The sequence below is a fragment of the Camellia sinensis genome, chromosome 9, assembly GCF_055761805.1.
Source record: "Camellia sinensis isolate YWXY chromosome 9, ASM5576180v1, whole genome shotgun sequence".
NCBI classification, from domain to species: Eukaryota; Viridiplantae; Streptophyta; class Magnoliopsida; order Ericales; family Theaceae; genus Camellia; species Camellia sinensis.
Window position 1 is genome coordinate 24,115,013 of NC_138969.1, and position 7,933 is coordinate 24,122,945.

A 7,933-nucleotide genomic window follows, 5' to 3' on the forward strand; every position below is an offset into this window, starting at 1 on the left:
GGCAGAGGCGACGGCGGGGCTGTGACGAGATGACGACGGGTGATAATCAGGCGACGACGGGCGATGATCGGGCAGAGGCGACGACGGGCGGAGCTCCTCCTCTTCCTCTCTCTTCTCTCTCTCTCTCTCATTTCAGGCTATTCAAGGGGGGAAATTTCGGGAAAAAAAACATTTCTGTAAAAAGTTATACTTTGTACAACAAAAATTATATTATTTTTTGGTCGTGAAAAAATTATTTTGCTCATAAGGACGAGCTGGGTTGAGATTTTGTACCCATTTGATACTTGGATTGGGTTTGGAATAAAGAGTTGTAACCTAATTCAGTCCAACCCAACCTGCCCCCACTCGCCCATTTATAAGATATTAATAAATTTTTCTATTATTTTAATTATAAAAAAAGTTTAAAAAAATATTTAAGACCAAAAAAAGTATATATATCCTTCTTTCCAGGGTTTAAATTAAAAGGTTTGTTAAAAATCATGTTTATTTTATCATTGAATTTTGTTAATGTTCAAAATTGAAATAACAAATAAAAGGATCTAAATAATTTAATATCCATTCAAGATAAATATAAAATAATAATAGCTCATATCTATTAGATTAAGTTCGTTGGTTTAGAATTTGAAATTTTTATAAGGTCGAGCTTGGGATGATTAAATTAGGCCTAATGTTAGGCCAAGCTGGGCTTAGAATGCAACATATTCTCTTACTATATAGTATAAGTCCCCGAGATTTATCTACCCCTGGTTTAAATTGAAAGGAAAGGACTTCTTTCTGGTCCATTAATTGGACGGAAGATCTAGTTGAATGTGGTTCGCCTCGAGCCTTCTTTGATGATTCGAATCGTCCATTTTATTACCAACATATCATTTAGATCAGAAGTGTCAATCAACTTAGTACAACTTGCAATTAGGTTGAAAATAAAAGTTAATTTAGACATACAAGTCTTGATTTGCATGGTTTTAGACAATCACTTTCAGAGAAAAAAATAGCATAGTTGTAGACTTTTACCAAAGAAATTATTGGCGAGTTCACATTTATGCCTTGTTTGTTTTGGGAGATAGAGGTGGGATTAGGATTGAGATGGAGGTGGGACCCACTATATGTTATGTTTGTTTTGGGAGATGAAGAGGGGATTCATAATCTCATGGGATTAGGATGGGCCTTGGTGTTGGGATTGAGATGGAGGAGGTGGAGATGGTATTAAGAAATTAGTCCCATGGGATTAGGTTTTTTTATTTTTTTTACTTACATGCTGGGCATTTTTTTTAAACCACATTAACAACTACCATCAAAACAAACACAATTATTAATTCCCTCACTATCAATCCTCTCCATTCTATCTCTGAAAACAAACGGGGCCTTAGGTTCCATTTATTTTTCTGTAAAATACTTTTTAACAACATTTTATTTATTTTCTATTATTTGATTGGTTAAAAAGTAAGTAAAATATTTACATCATAAAGTGTAAAATAATTTACATTTAAAAATTTTGCAAGTTTTTTTTTTTCTCATCATAGTTGATACTTTTTTTTTTCCCTTTCCCTCTATAAATTTCTATCCAAATTAAAGATCCAAACACAGTCTAAAGAAAAAACAAAAAAATAAATAAAGTATAAAGTTGGTACTTTTTCTTTTTTTTTTTTCTCTCATCATAGTTGATATTTTTTTTTTCCCCCTCTATAAATTCTTTCATAAATCAAAATACACTTTTCTGGGATATTTTAGGGAAGGATTATTCTTAATACAAATTTCATGATTTGGGTATGAAATTATTCCTCATAAAGTTGGAGAGCAATGGAATAATAAAAGTTCCACTTCCCCTGGACAACAAGAACAAATGAATGCAAATTATATATTAGAGAATCGAAAAGATACTTCAAGCACACCACTATCTGAATCGATCCATGTTCATCAAAGTTGACTAACTTCCAAAAATAAAAATAAAATAAACTACTATTCAAAATATCATGAAAATAAAATACATGTAGATTCAATTCAATGAGCAACACCCAGAATAATTCAAGTTTACACGTTTCATTTGCAGGATAATCAAGCTATGTTTTTTTTTTTTTTCTTTTGATCGGCAAAACAAAGAAGCTTTATTGATGAAATTATAGTACAAAGTACAAGATAAAATACATCAATAAAGAAAGGCGAGCGCAAAAGCATCACAATGGGCTCAATCATCCCAACCAGGTTGGCATAAAGAAGCCCATCCTATCATTTGCTAGCACCACCAAGGTTGGTGGGCAACCAACCGAACAAACAGAAAAGAAAGACATAAAAGCAGTAAAGCTGCAGCAACCAAACACCCACAGCAGCACAACAGATGCTGTTGTAAAACCAACAGATACTGCAACAATTCAAAAGCCCCCCAGACCAAACTAACACCCATTGCAGCACTATAGATGCTGCTGCAAGACCAACAGATTGAACATCAACAGATAGACCAACAACATAACATAGTGCAGAATCACCTCCCAAACATGAGTGCAACAGAGCAGACTAAAACCAGACAAGATCAGCAAGCAACCAACAGATAGAACAACAAAACCCAATACACTACAACAGAACAGACCAACACAAAACCCAATACAGCAAAACAGAACTTAGCCATGCACAACAGAGCATCCCAGAGTACAGCAATCCAGCCACACCAGCTTAACAGACCACATCAGCCACTGCAGCAGTACAGACCAACATAAAACCCAATACAGGAAAACAGAACTCAGCCAAGCACAACAGAGCAGCCTAGATCAGCCACCATGTCTGAGGCAAAATAAGACCTGTTGCAGGTTTGAAGCAATGTCGTTGATAGAAAACACCAGAAAGGGTGTTGAGGCCTTAACCCACAATGCTATTCTCACCTTAATAAGATCACACAACACCTCCTAGTTTGGTTGAGCACCATTAAAGACACATTCATTACGGAGTTTCCAAATGGACCAGAGGACAGCAAGAGGGATAGCCAACCAGATTTTCTTTTCCAGATTTTTCATCCTCCAGCCAGACCACCAGTTCAATAAGCCAGGCACAGAGCTAGGTAAAACCCATTGGAGACCCCACCACCAAACAATGTTTGACCATATCAGCCAAACAAAAGGGCAGAACAGGAGGATATGATTCACAGATTCAGCTTCATTATGACAGAAAATACAATCTTGATTAACATTTATGTCCAGGACCCCAATTCTGCAGAGAAAGCTGGCAGTCTTGACCTTGCCATGCCAAGCTAACCATCCAAACCTACGAGAATAGGAAATTAAAATTCTAAACTATTTAAAAATCCTAGTCAAAATCTAATTCCAAAATAATAAAATTAGGAAACCTAATAATAATATTTATACTAAATTACAAGAATCCTAATAAAATAATATATAAAAAATATAAAACTAAAATTATCAAAATTCTTAAAATCTTGTCCTATATCAGACTCCTCTTCTTTGAAAGAACTCGCCCTCAAGTTTATATTAGAGATCTGCCATCGTCCATGCCAAATAAAAAGATACTTGGAATATTTTAGTTGTTTGTCTCTCTTCCAAAAATTATATGCAGAGAAGTCTACTTTTTGAAAGTTATTCTCTATATGCTTCAACTGGTTGACAAAATCAATTAGACAAGCATTGAAAATCAAATTAAGTTGCTCCACACCAAGAAAATCAATAAAGTGTATTTTATGTTGATGTTGAGCTCTGTCTTAGATTCAGTTGGACATTCAATTATCATCTTTCGAACATCAATTGCATCCTCAATCAACTTCTCTGGTGCACATGTCAACTTTATTACCTCATCTTTTATATCTTCTTTTTCATTAAGTTCAACTTGATCTCCTTTTGCAATCTCATAACCATTATAATAATCATGAGATGATAGTTCCGTTATTAGAAGCTCTTGGCTAACTTCAACGTTTTTATCTTGTTTCACCTCTTCATCGTCTTCTTCAAACTTCTTGATCAAAGTAATTTCAGTGACCTCTCTTTCATCAATTTCAACGTTCTCACCGTTGTTCAAATCGACTTGATTTTCTACTTTAATTGAATGTCTGTTTGGGTCTTCAAAATTTTGAAACATTGTGATACTCAAAATCTTTTCTTCTTCAATATGTGGTTGAGCGTGACAAATTTGTTGACCTACAAGACTTGATTGACCCAAACTTGGCAGAACCACAGTCATGTTCCTTGAATATTCTGTATCCACAATTGCATAATAATTATTGAATTGCGAAGAATATTGTGAATCAAAATTACCTTGGAACAATTGTTTCGATTCAAGCTTTCTTTGAGATTGTTGATACAAAATTTGCCCATGATTTGATTGAAGGAATCTAGAACTTATCAACTTCCTCATCTTATGCCACATCCTAATAGGTTGTTTGTATTGTCACCTTCGATCATACTGCAATTGTTTCCACCATGTAGAAACATAACCTTGTAACTTACTTGTGGCATATTTGGCTTGCTTTTCTTCAGAGATTTCCATAAACTCAAGGAATTTGTCAACTTTGCGAAACCAATAAATAAAATCTTCGGCATGACAGGAAGCATCAAAATAGGAAATTTCTAGTTGTACTTGATAATATGAAAAGTAATGATTGATGCAATTATTCCTATTGAACACATCATCAAATCTTCGTTGTCGCCTTATCAACTGATACTCACCATAATCTTCAAATAACTCATCTTCAGATTCGTCTTCACTATCGCATTGATAACAAGAAGATCGTCTCAAGACATGGTATTTAATAGGTTGGCCTTGGGCAAATCCCATAGCGGGGTTCCTATTAACGTTGTGACTAACAGGTTGGCCTTGGGCAAGTCCCTTGACTCGAATCCTATTAGATCTTTCTCTACGATCATTGTCAATAGAGCTTGTGCTTCCTCTGTCGATGAATGACATCGAGCCAGGAGAAACCCTGCTTTGATACCACTTGACGCAGCAGAATACACCGGGACTAGATATCGTTCTAGTAGACGAAAGGGGCTCTCGAATCCACGAGAAAAATAGAACCTTGAATCCATAAGGAAGAGAAAATATCTTAATATTATTGATTGAATGAATAAAAGTTCTTCTTTGCCATGAGGCTTACATAGTTATTTGTACGAGCACGAAATAATCTTCTCGTATAATCCTGTTAATTAAGTTTGCACTCCTCTAAACGTCGTCGCTTTACTACTTGAAAACACAAACGTGAGCTAGCCGGCTAGTGTGTGTTGGAAACCTCTCCGATGCCTAAGTCAGCAAATAGACAATAGACACAAAAGCTCTGTGTATTTGAGAGTAAAGATTGTGATACCTGTACATAGGTCCTGTCATGAGCTTTTACAGATTCCGCCTAGCACAATCCTAGTAGGACTTCAACTCTCTTTAGCAGAGTCCTCTTAAGAATCATATTTCTAAGGATAATGCATATCCTGATAACATCTTACTCACTACCAACCAAGTGAGATGGCTTAAACCCCTTTACCTCGATTTGGTAGCAGCTCAACCGAGCTAGCATGGTCGTGCCCTACGCCAAACTCAATCGTGCTCACACAGCTCGATGCTACTTTAGGCAACACTGTAAGTCTTTAATGTTTAGACGAAGCCCTGTAGAGCTATCAAACACCTCGGTCTTCTTTCCTCCAATACATCGGTCCAGGATAGCCAGACCAGGCCACTGGTAAAGTACCTCTGACCGAACTGTCGGGATAAAGGACAAAGCTTTATTACCTCGGCTTATAGTTCGGCCCAACATCTAAGGGATTGGGCCTAGCTCGGTCCATTTCAATAGTTGTACTTAGCTCAGCCCAATTTACACATAAATTACCCTCTCAATTCTTTCTGCACAACATGAATGAGATTAATTTTCTCAACCCAACCGAACCAAAAAGTAACCTAACCGTGATAAAATACTCCTCCCGCTTGATCTACAAGTACGCCCATTTCTAGGTATCCCGATTTCTCTAGAACTGTGCTTGTTATACGGCCCGTCGTTTCATGTACCTGACATCGTGTCCTTATTGGGACACCTGGTATGCATCCATTGCTCCTCTGTACTATGACAGTCGTTTCACATTTATCAAAAAAGTTTGAAAAGTCCCGCCATTTTGATGCCTATACAAAAACCCTTTCCTTGAATACTAACTCCTACTGTTCATCTTCCAGTTTGCAAAAACCCTTGTCCGCTTGAGCTCCAAATCTTCAAACCCTAATCTTCCTACGTTTCAAAACTGGGCCGTCGCATCTTCTGCGTTCATTATAGCTGCTAGTGTTGTTTCTTCAGATTGGATTCGGATCTCATTCCCCAATCGGTAAGTTCTTCATCTTTGTACCTATTTCTGTAACACATGTTCCCATTTACTTCCAAATAATTTGCATTTCTGCACCACTGTAGACACCCCATTTTTGACCGACCTTAAGACTCAGACGTCACCGATTGAGCGCTTGGTGATGTTGCATGATGTGCTCGTTCAGAAGTTTCAGAGTCTTGGCTGCGAGCCCCGCCTCCGGATTTCCGAACCCTCTTCTGTGCCTTGTCTCGGTTTGCGAACCAGACTCGGTTTTCTCTGTTTCTTTTCCTGAGGGAAGGGAGAGGTCCCGTAGACTATCTCTCAGTGCCCGTGGGCTACATTTGGTGGCCGTAGGCCATTTTTCCCATTTCGGAGCCCGGTTTCCGATTTTCGGAGCCGTCAGGCCGTGTGCCTCGGTTCGGGACCGCCTAAACACCTCCGTTTGCTCCGGTTTTTGGCATACTTCTTATTTTCTCCCTTTTGAGGGACACTGGGGTCTGAGAAACCCACTTCGTGGCCGAACGCCACTTTCGGTGTTTAACGGGCAGTTTCCGGGGCCCCAAACTGCGTGTTTTGGCCCCCGAACATTCGTTTTGCATCGGTTTTCGTTCATTTTTGGCAGGTACCTCTGTTTTATCACCAGGAAGGTCACTGAAGGGTGGGAGGCCAACAATTGTTGCAGCAACCAGTTATCTCTCCTCCGGAGCCTCCCGGCGCCCGTTTTTGCAACTTCCGGGCTAATGTTGAATACCTTAGGGGTAGTGTTGCCAACTTTCAACCACATATCTGTGATCTACACATCTGGGAGGCCACTAAAAGTTGGTGGCCGGCCATTAAGGTCATCTGACCCTTTTGACCCCTTTCTTCCAGGCTAATGTTGAACCCCTTGGACCTTTTTTCTTGAACTTTGAACCACATATCTGTGATCTACACATCTGGGAGGCCACTAAAAGTTGGTGGCCGGCCATTAAGGTCACTTGACCCTTTTGACCCCCTTTTTCCGAGCCATTGTTGAACCCCTTGGGCCCACTTTCTTGGAATTTCAATTACATGGTTGTGTTGTACACACATAGGGGTACCTCCCCAATACCTGGCCGGCCAGAAAATATTGTTGACCCTTTTGACCCCTAGCCGGCCGGCTAGGGGGTGTGGCCGGCCGGCCACCTCCTGTAAAAGTATGAGGCCGGCCGTATTCTCCTCACTGTACCCTTTCCAGCTGTTGGGCAATATCCCCCAGATATTTTCTGTATCCGGGGGATATTTTGTGAGGGAGTTTTCCTCTCCATTTCCCCCACCTTTTACACCCCCTTTTGGCCCTTTTAACCCGCTGATGGCCTCCTCTACAAGGGTTAGAAAAACTTTTCTTCAAAGCTCCATAGCCACCTCCATCTTCTTCTTCTTCAATTCTTCAAAAAACCCTAAGTCCATAACCTTCATTTCTTATACACCACCAAACTCTACCACTACCATTACATTTCCAGCAGCAAGGAGGGATTCTTGAAGGCTAAAGAAGCTCCAAATCCATCCAAGAAGCAACAAAATCTCGAATCTTCAAGGGTAAGTTACACTTTTACCCTTTTGACCCTTTTTCTTGTTCTATTTATAAGCCCCTCTTTCTTTTTGTTTCAAGCTCCGGCCCTAACTGAAAAGGGCCATTTTTT